This window comes from Apteryx rowi, unplaced genomic scaffold (assembly GCF_003343035.1).
Source record: "Apteryx rowi isolate R43461 unplaced genomic scaffold, aptRow1 scaffold_672, whole genome shotgun sequence".
In the NCBI taxonomy this organism is placed as follows: domain Eukaryota; kingdom Metazoa; phylum Chordata; class Aves; order Apterygiformes; family Apterygidae; genus Apteryx; species Apteryx rowi.
The window spans coordinates 361,872-382,997 of NW_020450952.1; the positions used below are offsets into that span (position 1 = coordinate 361,872).

The window sequence follows — 21,126 nt, forward strand, 5'->3', positions numbered from 1 at the left end:
GGGCTCGGTGGTGGCCTCCGGGCTGGAGCCGCTCATGGCGGCTGCGGCGGCGAGGGACGGGCACTGCGGCGAGGCGGCAGCGGCAGCGGGGCCGGGGCGGGACAGCGGCAGCGGCGGCCGCCCCGCCCGGCAGGCCCGGCCCGGGGAAGGGGAAGGGAAGGGGAAGGCAGCCGCCGCTTTCCCTTCGCAGCAGGACTCTCCCCGCGGCGGCTCCGTGGGGACGGCAGGGGCCGGAGCTGCAGCCCTGCCCCGCTCCCTGCTAGGGAGAGCGGGATGCGGACCGAAAGCATCCCCCTGCAGCCCCCGCTGGGGCAGCTGCTGCTCTCCTCCGCGGTGTTTCCAGTGGCTGTGCCTGATGGTGGGCGACAGCCTCGGGCACTGGTGCGATCAGCAGCGTTAAGAGATTTGTTATTTAGGTACAGCGACTTAATTGATTTAWCATTAACAGCAGCATTTTTTCCAGGAGATTTCTTATAAAACAATAATAATATTTCCAGCAATCAAAATGGGCAGGTTGTCAGTGACCTGGGTTCTGTTATTCTGCACTGCGACTCTGAAAGCACCTTTTAGAAACAGAGTAATTTAAGCAGCAGGCATGATGGGAAACACAGCACAGGCAATGAGCCGTTATTCTGGCATGTAGTTTGGGCTGTCGTGCAACGCAGAATCCCACACAGGGCTACTTATATAATACCTACTACTTATTTAGTATGTATCTTTCTGAAATGCTCCCAGCTGCCTCTGTAGACCTGCTTATGTGARCTGTCAGGTAAGTTCCCCAGACTGATTAGCTAGGGGTGAGAATAGAGAGAAAGAAGCAGATTTTCTCCCAAGTTTTACGTGGTCTGGCACACCATACCCACAGCCATTGCTGTTGTTCGTAGCCAGTGGTATCTGTATGTCACAGTACATGGAAGCACCATCCAGAGGACTCTTAACATTTTGAAGGGAGACCTTAAACACGGCTTCTGACCCTGATTGCTGCATAATCTTTAGCAAGTTGTGTCAGGTTTTTCTGTCTCCATCCTTTCTCCCAAAAGGAGCATAATTATTTTTACCGCTTTGTCTGTTGGTTTTTAATATGGCTTCCCAGTGAAAGGAGGCTTATGTGATTATACCATCTGTCCGTCATTGCCCAGCAATGTCCAGTTCCAAACAAATTTGACAGAAGGATAAAGATCTTAAAGAGATTTAAATTCTCAAAACATTTAATGAAAATCAACAACGACATGGAAATTGTTGCCCTGCTGAAGGAAAGGCTGTAGTAGAAATGCAACGTGTTTCTGTCTGCTTGGGCTCTGCTATCTCATAGCAAATGAATACTGCCTGGCTGATCTTCGTTCTCCAGGTCTGCTACATTACCTGTTGCCCTGCTAAACAGAGAGGGATTTGGAAGCAGGGGGAAGTGGGAGTTGATACTGGGGAGGGGGAACTGGAAATAAGATGTACATGGAGAGGTACCTGAGAGAAATATATTAGGGAGAGAGATGTGAAAAGAGATTATGGTAGCTTGCTATTGTCAGGGGAAGATATCAAGGGCATAACACAGGAACCTGAACAAAAACTGATTTTACTGGTTCTGCCACTGATGGATGAGCTTGTTTTCCTTGAAACTTGACCCTGAATATCCCACTCTGGTGCCTGTTGTCTGAGCTGCAGGGTGACATTTACTACTTAAAATACCCTTCCTGCAGTCCACTGCAGGCATGTTTTGACTTTCCAGCTCTTTTCTCCCTGAGTGGCTGCAAGCCTATAGCCAAGCTAAGATGGGGAGAAGCTGGAAAAAGGGGTTCAACCCACAGAGCAACTGTTCCTGGTCACAGTCATCATCACTGCCCTGCTCCGTCTTCAGTATCAGTCTAAGAAGGTGATCTCTAAGAAGAGATTATCCATGCATTTACTCCTGGCTAAATACTGCAGGTGGGTGAATTGCCTGTGGAGAAGATGGGTAAAGGACAAGAAGAATCAGGAACGAGTTCTGTGGTGGTTGCAAAGCTGAACTGTGATCTCTCTGTCTACCTGAGCCTATGGCAACACACTTTCCTGAGCAGTGCCTGGGATGAACGCCTGCTATACTGTGTTCACTGCTACCTTGCACGTCCTCAGGAGTGAAATTAGAATTCCACAAGCATGTTCTTCGATTATGTTCCCTCCACCCCAGGGAAAGAGCCATCTGTCAGCAATGATGACTCCTTTTAACCTTTGCAAAAACCTGAAAAATTACAAGATGGTAACTTGGTCCTGTGTTCAAGCACTGCTGCTGGTGAAAATAATGTTATGCTAACAGAAATATTTTGCTCTCCGGACTCATATGTAATCTCTACATTGCAGTCAACTGTGTGAACCTATGCACTGAACTGAGATGTCTCTGTTCTGTGCTCCACTGCTTGATGCTGACATACCCTCCATTTCCTCTTTTGCTGGAGACCATGAACTTAGGTCCTAACATGAAAGCCTTCCAGATTCAGCACCTTATAAATGAGATCCTGACCTTCTAAATGCCAAGTGTGGCAGCCTTATTTACATCTAAAAAATGTAGAGTTCTAGTGAACATGTCTTGCTTTTACCAAATCTCCTGGGGAGTCTGAGAATAGAAGTGAATCCAAAATTCAGTGACTTTGGGGTTTCTGAGCAAAATTAGGAAAGGAATTTTCTGCTATCACCCATTATTTTATAGGGCATTTTTATTAAAAAAAGAATGTATCACTGTCTTTTGTATATGCGTTCTTTCTGTAGTAAGTGTGCGAGCAAAAGTCACCCACCTACTCTGAAGTCTGTTTTAACTGGCAAAATGAAAAGAAAGTTCTCCTGCCTAAGCTGCCTGTATTTTTCCTAACTCAAGAATAACCACTAAGTAAAATTCAAATGTTCTTGTTCAGGAAGGAGCTCAGAATATGTTACTAATGTTTTTTTGTTTTTTTTTTTTTACCTACTTCTCTCTGGAAAGATGTGAAATATTTAAAATTCTGAGATCAAAAGTAAGGAAAAGACCTGCAATGGAATGACTTTTTTTTCTCTCTTTAGATGTGTAGATCCCAGTTTGTATTGTGCATGATTATATCACAAACATTCAATCTCTGGGGCCTGACTCTCCAATACAGTTCAGAGTCACATGAGGGTCACTTCTGGGTGTGATTGCATTGACATTTACCCCATATATACATGGTGATTTTTTACACTGAGACCCAAGACTCAAAGCATAAAGTATGGTGTTCCCAGAAGGAAGGAACCTGAGAAGGACTTTGGTCTTGGTCAGCCTGCCGTGACAAAATCTCTGGCAACACTGCTGGATTACCTCTGACCTGTCAGATTAGTTTGGAAAGCCCTCCTGCTTTTTAGATCATACAAATACTTTTAATGCAGTCCCAGTTTTCAAGAACTGTTTTTTTGAACCATTTAACCTTTGTTATTCACAACTAATTTGCTGTATGTTTCCTACAAATCTTCAACTTGGATTGCAAACTGTCGGTATTCCTTTAGTTGCCTGCCTCCTGTTGGTCAAACTCAGTCTAACACAGGCAGAAAAAGATAAAAAAAACAGTTGGTTTGTGTCAAAGCTATGTAATGCCTTGAAGATGTGTATTTGTATACACAGAAGAAATCTTTTGAGCGCATCAAAGTACTTTCCTTTTTCTGCTCATCATGTTTTCCAGTGCATCTAACTGTTCCAGTTCAAGTTGTTACAGTCCCTCGTCCCCAGCCCTGGTTTCCATTCTCTCTTCCTCCCTCTCCCTTCCTCTCTCTGTGTTTGTGCAGGGAAACCAGAATGCTAAAATCGGTGACATCACATTGTAATCTATGGCAACCACCTTGCGGTCTTTTCCTAGCTTTGCTTTGCTGCTGGTCTTTCTTTAATAATATATTTGTTTACAACAACCACACATATTACCTAGCAATATAGATTTAATGTTTTCCTAGGTGATCTTTTTCATCTCCATCACTTTTAACATGACTCATTCCAGTGTTCCTGTGACAGGTTAGGTGACAACTGAAGGTGAAGCTAGCGTAGGTACAGAGGATTGCTACAGGCAAGGCATAAGTTTTCTGTCTAATATTGCAGTGGAAGTCTTCTTTCTCCTATCACAGAAGTTTTCTGCTCCCTGATTTTGTCAGGATGAAAGCCACAGCTGAGGCATGTCTTTAGCCTTCTGGAGCTTTCTTCTCAGTACAGGGCTTAATATATTTTTTCTTAGGAAAATATCATCTATAACATATAACATAGGACTGAACCGTCTTCCTAAGTCTTCTAAGCCAAGCAACAAATTATGAGCTAGTTATTTTTGCCCAAAGAAGGCTCATCACATAATTGCAAGGTTTTGGAAGGAAATCAAGAAGAATTCTGTAATTCAGAAAAAAAACAAGATATGTTTATTATGTCACTAAAAAGGTTAAAAGGCTGGAAAACTGTCTTAGCTCCAACCTGCCACTGCTGGTAGTTTGCCACAGGAAGAATTGAGAGACATTCAGTGACTTCTCTGTACAACAGAGCAGGAGTAATCCTAGCCATGCAGCCAAAAAGAAGGTGGAATACCGTAAACAAGACAAGAATACTTGCTGGAAGTGATCAGAAAAGGTTTGACAAAAGGCACATGAAATGGGGCTGTATTATGAAGGAAGTATGAAAGTGGGTTTTTTTTGAGTTAGCTTAGAAAAGAAGCAATAAATTCATAACTTCTGTATTAAAAATACTATAGAAATAATAATGATAGCTTTAGCTGATCAGGATTTGGCTTAACAGTACTGGATTATTCTTTAGGCATTTACAGAATAGGCCACAAAGACAACACAGTAAAAAAAAAATAGATGACTCACAGAAACACTTGTCTGTCCAAGCTAAAAACAGATGAATATTTGCATTGTAAAACCATCAAAAATAGAATGGGATTAAATTATACATGTAAACCCTATTACCTGGTTCCTACTGAAAAAAATACAGTATCATGAAAAATTTAAATGTTCAGCTTAGTATAATAGAGACAATTGTTTAAATGTTTCTCATTACACACCCATTATCTCTTTGATTATAGAAATAAATGAAAGCTCCAGTCATGCAAACCGCTCTACACAGGGACATGGCTGTGCAAGACTGAAACCTCAACGTTGAAACTCCATTGACTGATTTTACCATAACAAAAGAAGTTAAACTACTCTAAGATTCATTCAGATAATTAAATGTTCTATCCTGCATTAAATGCCCAATGATTTAGCTATTAGGTTAGATTAGCTTCCACAAGGATTCATGTTACATATTAAGTTAGGTTAAAATCTCTAATGAGAAACACATATTAGAAAAAAAAAACCCAAAAAACTCTTAGGTCATATTTTCAGAGACATGTGCAAAAATACCTTAAATATTTCATTTAATCCCTGTTGCACTCTGCTAGTTATATTTGAAAACAAATGAGTGAACAAGTGGGAGAGTTATCTGTGTTTTTCTTGCCCCTCCATACCACACGTAGAGAACCCATTCAAGCAGTGCAGTTTCCCACCCGTTTCCTTCATGGCACAGTGTCAAACAGTGTGCACACCCAAGTGTCACTAATGGAGGCTGGTGCACCGTCCCGATAAATGGACTGAAGGACAGTGGCAGTGGCAAAGCAGAACTGTCAGAGCAAAGAAGTCCATTGATTGTGTTATAACACTGACTGTGTTTCACATATACATTGCAAAAAACTGACCCACTGTTTTGCAAAAACAAAACATCTGCCTTTCCCCTTCAGATACATATAAAGTCTCATTCTACTCTTCTCCTCTCTGCCCCTTGATGCAACTCACAAATAATGGGATCTACCTGGAAGAGCAGGATTTTCGTGTACGTTGCCAGCCCTCCAACTACTTTCCCTGAGGAAAAAGCCTTTTTTGTTTGTTTCTCATGAGTATATGAAAACATGCACTTTCTAAACACCTCTGGGCAAGAAAGGGTAAGGATATAGTCAGAAAATGTACAAATTGCTTCAAGATAGGGGTGTGGTATGATGTGATTATACCTATTAATAAAGGAGACAAGCTTTAATTGCAGTGAGAGTGCTTTTGACTGCAGAGTTACCACCCAGTTCCAAGAAGAGGATTGTAAGTGATTAGTGCAACACTCCTGAGGGGGAAGGAGAAACCAGAAGTGTAAATACAAAGGGAGATTTAGGGCTCCTCTAAGCTGTGGCTTCAAACCTGTCAGCAACCGGCCCAGGACATGTCTGTTATTTAAGTTACAACCCGATTCCATTTTGAAGTGAATGTGTATCCCATTTCTGGTGAAGGTGCCCTTCCTCCTTTTGACGAGTTAAGCATTTGGGAGAAAACGAGTAAGGACTAATAGTGATGATAATGCATTATTGTCTGTGTTATGGTAGTTTCCAAGGGCCTCAAAAAGCATCAGGGAGTTGTGTTTGATAGTGTAGGAACACACAGGAAGGCGCTCCCCGTACGGCACCCCTTCTCCCCTCTTGAGCCCTCTCCAGAGAAGGAAGATTACTTTTGCAGATCTCTCCGATCCCAAGCATTAAGTGTGAGACTCACGCTGTTGGCCTTCTCCTCACGTTTTCCCACAGCCAGGCTGCTGGCTCATGCATTTGCAAAGTAGTGCCGCAGTCCCTCTCCTCTCACGCTGCCCCCACATGCCAGAGAAAACTGGGCTGACCTAGGCTGTGTGACCACTAATGGGAATTGTCTGGTGCAGGGGGTCATGAGACAGCGGCGAGGTTACCAGACTGTGCTGGAGCCAAGGGAGAGACCCACACTCAAAGGCCTCTTGCACTATGGCTGCTCTCTTTGTCGTGTGACTTAACATGTTCCTCGGACTTGTTTGTCATTTCCCAAGAAAATGTAGCACTATTCATGCATGAGAGAAGAAAATACTTTAGCAGTTATATGTGTCTTTCAAGTTGTATTATTTACATCAAAGCAGTATTTACATTTCTCTGTTTTCAATATATTTCTTGAGGGCTCGGAGAGATAACAATAAGAGCAATAATGTCAAAAAGAGTAACAACAATAATAATAACATAAAAGCAATGTTTCCAGTCGGAGGCTTTTACGATATATTGTTCCATGTCTACATCACAAAATCTGATCCCTATTTTATGTTGTACTATAAAATCACAGAACAAAAAGAAAAACTCGAGGGGTTTTCAGTAGGCCGTGAATCACATGATCTGAGTTGCTTTATCAGTTTCATCTCCTGACTTCGGGCAAAACATTTAAACTGTCTGTCCTGCTTTCATCCTATTTTCCTTTTGGTACAGAAATTTCTAGGTTAGAAGCATAATCATTATGGGCTTCCTCTGTAGAGAGAGAGGTATGTGTAGACGACAGTTCATTCCACTGAGGGCTCAACTTGCCCCTGAAGGTGCTCCTCTCTTTCGTACAGAAAGCCTACAGTGACTGCGTTCCTAGGCTAGGCACCTCAGTTAAATGTATAAACCTGGTGCAGCGGGGGAAATGAATCCATGTCTGAATCCAGAACATTTAAACAAGATTAATCTTCTGTCTCTTCAAATATACTGCGGGCTTATCAACCAACATGTAGTGTATGTAGGACTCAAGAGCTAGAAGCTGGAAACAASAACAACAACAACAACAAAAAGATTGAACTTTAAATAACGTGACAGTGTGAGCATTCAGTCAAGCCTACCAAGAGATGGAAAATCTATGAGCATTGCTGTCAAAGGTACCCAAGAAGCTTTAAATTAGCCACCTTGGATACTAATGTCAATGTGCCAGCAGTAAAGAGCGTAGCACAATTTGCAAGTGTTTACAACCTGTGTTCACCCAACACTTCTGTGCCTATTCCTGTCAGTATCAGGGATAATTCAGATTTGTCCTCATGGGCTGCGGTCACAACTTTGACTGCTGTGTGAACCTATCCCAACAATTACTTTCTGCCGTTCTAAAATATCTATTCAGTAGTTTAGACACAAATTGTTGGGCTTGTACATATGTTACTGTGTGAAATTTAGTGGTCTGTGTCATGAAGGAGGTTAGACGAGTTGACGGGAAGGATTGTTCATGGTTTTAAACTCAGTGAATCACTGTGAGATGGGACTGAATGAAGTGTGGGGTGCTTGGAGAGACTCAGCTGGGGAGGCTGTGACGCTGCAGAGAGCACAGCTCCGGCAGTTCCCAGTGGCGTGTTCAATTTGCCTGTTCCCTGGTGATGGTGCTTACCCCTGCCTGCAGTTGGGTTCATTCGATTGCATTGAGTGTTTTTGTGACCTGCAGCCATGTCATTTTAAGCTGCCCTATCTGCTCTTGGAGGCTGAAAAGATTAGTGTAACTCAGGATTTACGCAACACTGGAAGAGGAATTGTTGAGCCAGAAGGCTGAGCTGGTCCTGAACTCATCCTCTAACAACAGTATTGCAGCACCAGTATGTTGATCACCACTTCTACGTACTAGTCACAAATTTAAGGCTGAAGATCTTGCTTGGCTAAATTTCAATATGAGTAACTGAATATTGTCATATGCTGTAAAGAAACTAGAGAAAGCAACAAAGTACAAGAAATTTCCTGAGTTATTGTGTCTATTTCCCTACATTCACATTATCCTGAATGTATCACCAATTCTTGATGATATTTCTATCTCTAATGATATCACAGACACTTGAATATGGTATTTCTCACTGCCTCCTTTAATCAATTTTGTCATTTTCCTCCTTATGTGTGAACATCTTCTACATGACATCTTTAAATTAAAGTCTATGTCAAAACTCTGTCTTTCCTGTGTTGGTAGTGAGAGATTTGCATTAGAAGAATTTCACCCTTCCAGAAATTGGCATCTCTRTCCTGGAAGGGGCTCAAATAAGCCAGAGCAGACCTCTGGTAACAGGGTTTGTATATAGCCCCTATAGAAATTAAATCTATAGATCTTAATAGACCACCTCAGAAACAGAAAGTGGCACAGGAATAACTGTGGCTACAAATGCTTTTGCAATGGAAAAGTTGTACTATATCTGGACAGTAGATTTCTTCTGGTGCTGTAAGAATTGTCTAAGACAGAAACCTCTGTATAAACCCCTCAGAACTCAAGTCAGCTGAATTTCATCAAGTTATTCATCTTTGCCATTCACAAATGTCAAAAAAGTACCACTGAGAGCAGGAAAAAAACGATTTCCTGTATTTTGTTGTAGTTTTTCTCACTGTAATAGTTTCCAGGTAGTGCAAAAGCACTGATCAAGAAAACTCTATTGTTGTCTTGATTCTCTAGAATAGATTTTACTTGTTTTTTTTGGCAGTTGCTGCATGTAAAATCTTGTTGACAGGAGGTTCTGGGCAGCTGGATTAGAATGGATTATGCTCAGTGCAAATTATATCTTCAGAGGATTCTTGCTAACTCAAGTATATCTCTCCTGAGCATGTGTAAACAGATTTTTCAAAATCTCATAACTTGGCAAATTTAAGTTGATTTTCAGAAGTATGGCAAAAATTACTTAAAAATATTAACATGAGCCAAACAGTATATTGTTCCCAAACTGTGTTCTAGGAGGCAGATGAAGAAATTTTGCTGAAATAACTTTTCTCAGTCCAGTTTGAATTTATAATAGTAATAATAATAATAATAAAAAAAAAAATTGCAAAGAATTAAAGTTTGGCAAAGTGGAGAATATTAGTCAGCTTTAACTATAGCTGTTAATACATGTTCTGCCAACAATATATTCATTCCAAAATGAGAGAACTCTTTGCAGCTTATTAAAAGGCTGAGAAATGACTGGTAGCCACATTCTTGGGTTTTATTTAGTGCCCAGGAAAAGACTCTAAAGAGCAGACCATGTTCTACATATGATTCTGATGAAAAGCAAAAGGAAGGTAAATAGTCAATTAAGTCATAGCAGAGAAACATAGATAAAATGTGTCTTTTGGAGGATGTGGACACTAGTTTCATAATATGTCCCAATAAAGCTAGATAATATTACAAAAATATTTGAAAACAGCAACCATAAAGTTTGCTATACCAACAACTGTGATATCTTACAAAAATAATAAACTATAATAGGCACATGTTTTCTGTAAGCAAATCTAAGGCATTTTTTGTGAATAGTCTCATGGCATGTTGCAAAAGTAGTAAGTTCAAGTCCTGTTATCATTTCAGAATACTTTGTCCTATTTGAGTCTATCTAACTGTACTGAGGTGATGAAAATTCCTCACAGCTTCAGTTAGATTTTTTTTAAAAAATATAACTATCACTTTTCTCAGTGATTCAGTGTTGTACACACCCTGACTTTTCCAATGTGTCCTAAAAGTTCTTTTCTTTCTTTCAAAAAACCCCTAGTCCAGACCCTAGTCCTGAAATGACAAAACACAGGTTTAATCCTTGGCATAGGGTTGTCAGACGTTAACTTCCCAAGCCAATAAGCTACCCCATTCAGTTCAAAATTTTGTTTAGAGCCTATGAATGAAGTCATTTATTCAAATAGCACAGAATATTAATGATTTACTTACATAGGATCCTCTCCAGCTTCCACTAAAATCCCAGAGGTTCTCCAAGTCTCTAACTCTCTCTCCAGCTGCTGGGAACTCGGATGCCGAAGCACCCGCAGTCTGCCGGGGTATCAGCTCCTCATCCCGCGGTTCACCAAGATGAGTCTCATATCACGGCTTCCAGGAGCAGACACCTGATTCCAGCTTTTGTACTTTTCGCCATGCAGTGGCCACTCTCATTTTTTGAGGAAGCATGTTGAGCACCAGGTAAGGTAAATGTGAGGAGTAAGAAAGCTAGAAAGTTTCTGTCATTCTGTCTCCTTCCCAGTCTGGGTGAGGCTGAAAATCCTTTTCACTCCTGCCTTTGGATTTTAGAGTCTTATTGCGTGACCTTATGGAGAATGAGTGAAAAGGACATCTAAGACCTTTTGAAGTATTTTTTCTACACCCAGTCACTGCTGAAATAATAATTATATAATGTTCTTATGATTAGTTTCAAATTTCCTGTCAGTGATTTTTCTGCTATTCTAAGACTTATTTGGACTTTTTTAATTTCATTTATTTTGAAGCGTTGCAGTATACTTAAGGAACAATATGTAAGCAAAAACATTTATACTGTAAAGTAATAAAAGTATACAATATGATGTGTGATATAAATCATGAAGATATGAAGATGAGATCAGTGATTTTTTTTTCTTAGAAAATAAAAATAAAGCTAATAAGGACAATATTTGAATTAAAATGGCTTTCTCACATTCAGAAGGAAAGAATGGACACATAGGATCACTAATGTAGAATTCTGTCTTTGGGAAATAGCTGGAATATAACTGGAAAGAAGGCAAAGTGATGCAAATAGTCCAAGAGCAGAGGTCCAAGAGCAGAGCGGGATGGAAGTCTGCAAGGCCATAGTCTTGTCAAATTATTGGAGAGAAGGCTCTTGCCACTGGTGCTAATGAGAAGAAAGAGGAAGCTAAAACCTTCATAAAACTGTCCTTTATTAATTGCTTTTATAGCACATGACATAATGCATGAGCCATGCTACTACTGCTTACATTGACTGAGTGGTGAAGCCCAAGCTCAACACACTGGAGGTGCTCAATTTTCTGATGATTAGATATTTTACTGCTGATGGCCACAGTACTCATTTATTGTTATTTGTTAAAAAGCTTAATTTTGCTAGTTTGCTCATTCCAGTCTGCATTCAGATCTCTGGAGAGACCTTTGCCTATCTGGCCTCAGCATTTAATAATTTGTGTTACTAGGATGCATATGTAGTAGGTTAATTGGTTGCTAGTGATATCTCTAACATTTAGCAATGGTAACCTTAGACTCTTTGACATATCTCCCCTYTCCCAACATGTCCAGTAACATGTATTCACTATTTTCTCCTGGAAAAAAATTATGGAGTTAGCAAGGCGGTTTTATGTGACTTTTTGCCATATTTCTTCCTAATCTCCTGACAATGAAATATATCAACTGAGTGGAAGTGGAAAACTTCAACAGAAACATTTTTTCTAACGTGTTTTACTCCTCCATAACACTGAGATGATGAGAGTCCTGGCAGGGCAGTGATCTGTCGGAGTGCCAGCAGAGAACCTCCAGCCTGATAGCAGGCTCAAAATTGCTGGTCTAATGGATGATGGTGGTGCCAGTACGTGTGTCTTCTGGGAGATAGGAATGTCGATCTCACTGCCGTGGTAGGATTTCTTTCCCTTTACAATGGCTATGCAGAGCAGCAGCAGTGGTTGATTCCAACTGCTGTTGCCCAGCTGAGCTCCAAGACAGATAAACTGTGTGATGTTCTTAGCAGCTCCTCCTTGAGGTAGTAAGATAAACACAAGAAACATAAGGAGATATTAAAGAGCAGATGATAATCCATTTTCAGGAAACAGCATTTCTCCAGCAAAGAGACTGAACTTTATCAAAGGGAAAACTTCTCCTGAAGGACTTGCCAAAGTAAATCTCTTTGATGCAAATGGTTTAAGCAAAGACATTTACCTTAATCTGCTGTGTGGTGACCTGGCCTTCTGATACAGAGAATAATTATGGGTGTTTTCAGAATTGCTATGGTCTGCAAATCCTCCAAACCTAAAATAAGTATTTACAATGTTCCCACTTCACCACACTGATCTTGAAGTCACCTGTATTTCTGTAATATTTAATAATGCCTAATGCCTTAGCTTTTGTTCTATGAAAGGACTTCACTGCCATGTGAAGGACAGATAAAAATGCAAGTAAGTGCTCATTAACATGCCTCTTTCAGTTTCACAGTTTTATCATTTTGCATGTGCTAAAAGGAATAGCATCTAATAAAATGAGTAACCCACAAATAACTTGTCCAAAGGGTAGCACAAAAACTATTATGGGAAGTGGGGAGAGGAAAAGAGGGCTGCTTAGTTGTTGAAACTAGTATTCCATGCAGATTGCTGTTTGTGCCAGTTTACCATGCTGGACATTTTCAGTTTAGTTTATTTGTGTTATGGTAGTAGTGACAATGTAGTTAAATATAGCCTCTGAAAACAGGATCTCTGCTTGTTTCATTTGTATTCTACTGTTCTTTCATTAAACATTTCTTCATCTCTGCAGAGCCAAATTCTTAAAATAATAAATCAGAGACACCTAAGGTTCTTGCCAAGTCAAATATCTACAGTTTCTGGCAATTATGTCATTTCCAGATTTGCTACAATGGCTCTTGCTGATAAGTCAATTGTCATAAAAAGAAATGTTCCAGACCAATCTTTATTAGGGTGTCCTTCACTGATCTGTGTAAAATAATCCCCCTCTTGCCCCMCTCTTTTTTAGAAAAGAGAAACATAATTACAGCTTTTTCCCTTGCTTTGAATGACTCTTCATCATAACAATTTATATCTGGAAAATGTCACAAGAAAATGTGAAAAAGGTAAGTTTAAACCAAAGAAATCAAGCACTGCTGTTATTAATAGAACAGCTCAGAAATGTTTCCCATGATGTGTTATAATGGCTCTGTCTTATAATAAAATTTAACAGTGATGTATTTCCCTTGTTCTCAAGTTGATTTTGTATTAGAAGTCCAGACAAAAGTAATTTGTAGCAAAGGTCCCTGATCCAATGTCTGTATATGGAAAAGACTCAAAGGACTTCATGCCCATTTAAAAGCCCTTTAAAATGATTAATGGCTAAATGCATTACAAATTATCAAGTATTTCACACTGACAAAACAGAGAACTTGTTCTGAGTTTTGGCCAAATTTCCCTTCCTTAGTACTTAGAGTAAAATATTGCGCAAACAGTAATTGTGAGCACCCATTCAGAGTGCTGATAAAGTATTGGCAGATTTAAAAAAAGTGCAACATATTTTGCACTTCTTTGTTTTTTTAATGGAGGTGTTTAAAAGGGCACTTGCAATTCTCATTGTCACCTCTACTGCAAAGCATTCTCTGAGTGCTTCCTCATTTTAAAGGCAAAGGAGAAAGAACACAATGAAATCACAGGACTTAGGTGCAAGTTCCCAAGTTTTGGTCATACCTGGAAGTGATTCTGGCACCAAATCTGAAAAAGAAGCCTGTCCTTTCTGCACTTAAAATCTAATGATTTATTTTCCAGCTCTCACTATAGTTTTTTTCTTGAGTAAAAAGGCAAAGCTGGGATAGATAGAAATGGGGCCTGTCCTGGCCAGTGGAGTTGGCCAATCTCATTCTCTGTGGTTCAATTAGAATATAGTCCTAAAATACTATTATTATTGTTGATCCTGCACAAGCAAGTTGTGCAGTAGTAACACTAAAAAAAAAAAGCATTTTTCAGCTCTAGTCAAAAAGGGGAACACTCCATACAATTTTTATTCCTTGTAACTACCACGTGTGCCTCTGACAGCATTTTTAACTCCTTGGTGCTGTTGATAATGGCACAACAAAGAAGAGTTACAGTTGCATGCAGCAAGCCCAATTACAGCAGCTCCTTCATTCCTGCAGCTACAGTGGCACCCGCAGAGGGCATGCTTGGGGCATCACTCGCTTCACCTCTGAAAAGCTGCCTCTTATATCAGCAGCCAGAGCTGGCAGTGTGCCTTTGAAGGATCTGTTGGCTGCCACCTCTGCTTGAACTGCCACATAGGAACACCCAGATCCTGCTCCAAAATCTGTTGACAGCTAATAATATATCTAAYTGTAACAACTATTATATAAATTATTATTATATTATGTATTTTTTTCACATATTTTATTAGGTCAAACTCCTACTTTATGCAGAGAGCTATAGAGAACTAGCTGTTAACAGATGTGCAAAACTGCTGTTTTTATATGTAAGATCACTACTATCTTTTCTGCAATTGCAAGAGGTTTGTGACACATACAGGAAAAGTAAATACAATTTAATTGTCTACCATCTCAGAAGCATTATGGGGGTCATAACATGGAGGAGACTAATTAATCATGCATGAGACATGGCCAGCCTGTGAAATATCACAGAACAAAAAAGTGGACCTCGGTATTTCTGTTTATCCATTAACATATTATTTTCCAGTTTCTGTCTCTTTCTACAAAACATTGTTTTTTCCTGCATGCACATTCTGCCTTGATACTGTGCATATAACTCTATAATTGTTCTGAAGTTTGGCAGGTCTCCAACTGCTCTCATGTCATCTTTATGAAATTTGAAAACATTAGGGTTGTACATATTATCTTTTGAAGTGATGATGTGATTCATTATTCTGCAGCTCTCATTAGCCACATGGGTCTAAGAAATTTATATCATGTGCAAACTGAACTATTTAGTGGTTTGTTCAGGGGCAATGCTAGGGTCAAAATTAAAAGTGCTGATCTCTTTCATCCATCTTTCATGCTCCTTGCCCTCTTTTTTTTATTAGTGATTTCCCTGTAAGAAATAAATACATGAATACATAAATTAAAAAAAAAAAAAGCTTTTAGAAACATATAGATTTAAGGAAAAGTCTAAGCCAATAAAATAAATCCCATTTTTAATTCAGGCAGGGTGAAATTCATCACAGTGCTATATTTTAGGTAGTATATAAAATATATACTGTTCAAGTCTTTCATGATACCAGTGCCAAGAAAGTATTGTGACACCATCAAGCTTTGCTATACTATAAAATGTTGTAAATGAAGGGTTAATGAGGTTTCAAGGGGTCTGGAGATAAGGGCAGGGGTATTTCTCCATGTATTATTCCCCCACCCTCCAGCTGATCCCAACTTTGTGGAGTCAGGGCCTTGTCAGTAACCCAAGGGCATCCCCTATAGGCTGGAGCCTGCTATACTTGTGGCAATAAGACCTTCTCTGCTGGCATGGGTCCTGGAAGTTGTTCCCCAGCCCAAACTCCTTTCTGTCCCTCTTGCTAGGATTCTGCGGTGGGCAGCTAGCTCTATACTAGTAAATAACACAGGGCTGAGGGATGACCTCTGGCACTGGCCTATGATTACCCGTAGGGTTTTGGTGTCAGCTTGCTCCTGGCACGCTGGAGCCATGCCAAGCTGGGCTCTTCCACACCATGCCCACACGTGCTGTGGGAATTTCATGCGGCAGATATGGCTATTTTGACGTGGCCACTCTACTTTGGGAGAAAAGAAATTTTACCCCTGTGGACATGTGTTATGCCAAGCCAGTTGGCCTTGGAGTAAAGAATAGTCTCTGAACTGTTTTACTGAATGTTATATATATGTCACAAAATCCCATGGAACCTATACATAAGGCTACTCTTCTCTGCTTTAACATTGTGCTTGGGAAAGAGAGGAACACACCCAGCTGGGAGAAGGAAATACAGTACACAATCCCTCTCCAGGTCTTCCCACTTTTGACTGTTGGGGCAGAGAAGAAATTAAAACAGTGTTATCCCTGATCTGAGACAGAAACTGGGAGAGGAACAAAGAAGTCACAAAGGGACTAAGAATGGGACACAAAATTAGCAGAGTGAATAGATCAAATCTATTAAAATCTAATAATTCTGGTATTGTGTGGAACAGGAAAAATTTAAGATCATTTCCAGTTTATCTTCCATAACTATATTCACATATTAAAATATGGATGATAGCTGGCAATAAAATTGCCCTCAAGGGACCCAAGAAACCCTTTGCACTTTGGTAAAGTAGACTGATTGATGTAAATAGGGGAAAATCTACTCATAAATTTGTGGCTAACACCATAAGATAAGCTAGATCAGAGGGATTTTTTTAACTATGTATCGGCAATCATCTTAGCAAGTAAAAACACTGTTTTTGCAGAATGGTCATCTTTAGATCTGTGGAACTGTTATAAAGTATCTCAGCAAAAGCACTCTTGCAGTTGCAGCTGAGCCGATATCTTACAGCTGTGACTATGCTAGAAGAGCTGCCATTGGTATGGTAGTAAAAAAGAAATAGGCAGGAAATAGATTTCACATTCTGGCTAAATGTAACAGTATGGAAAAATGTTTATGTCCTGAATCAGGACAAAGAAGTCAAAATCTAAAAACATCAYGTGCTATAATTTCAGAAGATATGGTTTTTGTTCAGATCAGCTGAAACATTTCATTTTGGTAATTTGGAAACATTTTTGGTTGTTTTTAATATATGTTTAGGGATTTTCTATGAACAGTCATTTTGAGCCATAGAATGAATATACTCATTTTTAGAGACGCAGTCTCAGTTCAAAAAAATTTACAAATGTTTTTCAATCTATTTTTTGAAATGAACATTTTCTCATGAAAAATGTTGTATAAACTAATGAATATGTTCTAATTTGTATAGCTCATATTAAGTTGTATAACCTAATCAATATGTTCTAATTTGAAAAGTAGAATGAAAACGTTCCTGACTGACTGACTGATGTATCTGTAATGACAGCAATTTTGCTTGGTAAATGAGGCTTGGAACAATTCATACGAATCAGAATCACATATGTGAGTGCTGCAGGACTGGCAGTGATAGTTTTATAAGTTTTGATAATTTCATAAGCTCTGTCTTCATCTGCTGGAATTGATTGTTATTTTTTATTTTTTGATAGTGTTGGGGATTCTTTCTGCAATGCTTAAGATGTAAATGAGCAGAGCTACTCCCCCTACTTAATAATGATTTTGTATTGGCTTTAGGTTTGAACTGGAAAATTAAGACATCCTCAATACTAAGAGAAGGCATTTTAGATGGTAAGGCAGATTGGAAAGAAAAATTGGAACAGAAGTTTTGAACATTTTTGCAAAGTTGTGTGCCCTTTTTGTGGCTTGCAATATTTAAGAAAAACACATCTGAGGAGACATTTTGGCAAAACTTGCTGATATACAGCCGTTTTGTTCTACAGGATGACATATTCTCTCGTTAATACACGTGCAGAACACCCACAAATCTGTGCACGAGACATTCTCTGATGTTCACAGCAGAATTAATATTAGCTGAACAAACTACCATGTAATTAATAGAGGACAAATGATTAACAAATGTGTTAACAAAGGCTAACTGAGCACAGCGGGCTGGTCTTCTTAAGTTCCCTCCATGGTCAGTGGAGAGCTGTGGATTCTTCTAGAGCATGATTCAAAGCAGTAACTTGCCTTAGGGAGTCTTTGGCTGAGTCAAGAATATAGGATCAACAAGTCCTACAGCGTAACCTGGTAGAATTGGTTTGTGAGGGCCGGTGGCCTCATTCCAGCTGTGTGAGGGGAGGAGACAGGTTGTGTTTCATTTGCTTGTGCATCAGGATTTCAAAGGAAATGGAGGTACATACGTAGGGAGGAAATTGCGTATCATTCCAGTATATTCCCTGATGGGAAAAATTGTGGTGCAAACTGCGGAACATACCTTCTCTTCTGTATGGACAGAGTGCGCGTCCTGGAATCGGGATTGCATGGCGCACTGTGGAGTGCCCTCGYGGTGTCACAGAGTAACCTCTTGCTCTCCAGGAAATCTAACCCCATCCATTGACTACAGAAGCAGTACGAGGAGAATAACTGCCTGCCTCTGAAGTTAAGCTTGGGAATATCTCTTCCTCCAAACGCTGAAAAACATAAACCATGAACCAAATATTGTTTCATTAACATCTGGAATGAAATACAAGGGCCACTGGGCAAAGTCTTGCCACTTCATTCTGACAAAGTATATTCTTTAAAATATTTTATGTCTCAAAAAGAAATTTGTTGGTTACAGGTCGACGTTGCTTTTTTAATACCAGCTTTAATGATGACTGTCAAAATAAACCTTCTTTTCTGGAGACTGCAGATATATTTGAAACCATAATCAAATCAATGCTAATTGAACAGTTTTGCTTGTTTGGAAATATTAGACCTCACCCTTTGTAGCTATCTGTGAAATTGTTGTTTTTATACACATATTAGTAGAATTTCTGGAGTATTACTTAAATAGTATTACCATTCAGCTTACTTTAACCTATGATAATTTTCACTGTAGAGTCCTTAGCTGCTGTCCTGTAACAGCTAGTACCAAATGACTTTGCAAAAATCAAGAGAGAATCTTTAGGCCATTATGTTTTCTTATTCCAAATGTTATATTATATACCTCTAGAAATTATATGTTAGCTAAAACATCTGCTAAAGTCATGCACAAGCTGTTATTTAACAGGGTCTGCAAATGATCAGATACAGCCTCACAAGCAGGTCACTCAGTCACAGCAAATTACAAATGCGTTTCAAATAGGATAATTTGACCAGCTGAAAGATATATAGAAATATTTTATGAAGAGAAAAACATTAGAAACTGCATGCCCATTACTAGGTTTTAACTTTGAAAACATCTCTAGAAAGAGACTGGGTTCCAAACCACAAAATACAGAGCTGGATTTTGAAATCCTTGAATTCAGGGGATCAGGTCTGAAGTTTTGGTTCTGCTCATTACAGAGGGAGATCTCATTTGTGAAATTCAGAGCTGCATCTGGGTTTGGATTAGAAATTAATGTAGAAATGAGGGTATTTGCTTCCAGGAATTTTGGTTCAGACCCGACTTATAATTATTGTCCCAAATGTGGAAGCACTGATCACTAATGCATATCATTCAGGAACTCAATACAAGTATACTTTTGCAAAAGTTTCATTTTTACTCAATTGGAAGCAAATGTAGTACTTGCAGCCAGACCTGGTCTGGCCATGAACAAAAACTGCTTGCAACAAAACTGAATCTTTAAAGTTAGCAGATTACGGTTTCTACAAGCAGTTGGAAGGACAGTTCTTGTCTTAGACTTACTTTGACCATGAGAAAATAGTCTACTATGAGTCCATTTTCCACCAAACATCTTTAAAAAAACAAGTCAAAACTCAGCCAGTTGTTTAAAAAGTTACTACTTACTTTTACATTGATTTTCTATTTGTTTCCTATAGAAAGAAAGGTTATGGGATGATGTGTTTGTATCCCTGATAACTTCTGAAAATCTTGGCCAATTTCAGCCAAACGTGACAGTGGTACATCTACTAAAGATACCAGATTCCTACAGATTTTGGGAAAGGTCTGTTTGAGACCTCTCCGAAGGGAAGACTGCAGTGTGAACTCCAAATAGGCTATCTATGGAGAAAAACATGCTGAATGTTGTTAACCCTGACTTAACCCTTTCTGAGATACTGGAGAATCCAACCCTGAAATCCTAAGCCAGAGGAAATCAGATTTAATTAGTTTTGTTGCTTTGAAGACTATCCCTTTTTTGGGAGGTTTATGTAACTGTTATGTTCTATTTTGAACCTTGTTCTCTGCGCTGTTCAGGTTTTGCATGGCATTTCCACTGCAAACAACTCCTAAAGTGAAGTTCAAATGAAAAAAAAAAAAAAAAAAAGCCTAGGTGGATTCCCATCAGGTCAGGAGCTGATTGAATAAGGAGGGTAAATATTTCTGAACAAGTTTCTGAGATCTGAATCGTGCCTCCACTTGCCTTTAAAAATATGTATGTATATATGTGTGTGTGTGTGTGTGTGTGTGTGTCACATTTGTAAAAAAACACATTTTTTAACTTTTTCAAGAACATCTGCTTTAATTCATGGAGCTGTTTGGTGGAGGAGGCTTAATTCATGTGAATAGGGAAGGGGGATTCAACATGTGAAAGCAACTCTGAAGCTTTTGTGAAGCATATAGTAGTGCTTTCCTAGCAACTGGGAATATCATAGAGGGGGGTAACTAAAGGCAGAATGTTTCGAATAATTATAAACATGGCTTGTTTACAAGTCTTCCCTCTCCAGTGAGCCTCATTAGTTTAAAAACTCTGCTTCATGTACCTTGAAAAGAAGACTATAGGAACTGCCACAATGGATCGGATCCATTGTCTCTATAGTTCAGTACCCTGTATCCAACAGCAACCAGTGACCAGACGAGATGCTTCAATGGAAATTACAGTTCATCTCTCCTTCCCCTATGTTCTCCCAACATAGACCTAATTTAACATAATAATTAGTGATGGCTTTGTGCCCTGAATCATGAGGTTTAATACTTAGTCAATCATATGTACTAATTCTGTGCAAAGGAAGACAGGAAGCGGGAATTTTTTAAAGGGCTTAATATTGGCCTGACGATTATCCAGTCTGAGTCAGTGGGATTTATTTTACCATTCAGGAATAACAGAATCACAGGAAGTCTGACTCCACCCCAGGTAGCCTGACACTCACCATGCCTGCTCATTGCTCACTACTGAGATTTCATTAAGGTTTCAAGATTGTTGCAGAATATGCAACCTCCAGTTGACTACAACTGTTTTTTTTTAATTAAAGCTGAAAAGTAAAGGTGACTTGAATAGAATATTGAATCCCACTTCTTTGTACTTTATTTTATAT

General features: G+C 39.4%; 1 long non-coding RNA gene across 1 annotated transcript; it reads left to right on the forward strand.

The window, feature by feature from the left end:
• Nucleotides 1-10,500: 10,500 nt before the first annotated feature.
• Nucleotides 10,501-18,572, forward strand: LOC112975511. The gene is made up of 2 exons (XR_003256648.1): nt 10,501-10,677; nt 17,464-18,572. It is a non-coding gene; the product is annotated as an uncharacterized LOC112975511 (long non-coding RNA).
• Nucleotides 18,573-21,126: the final 2,554 nt, after the last annotated feature.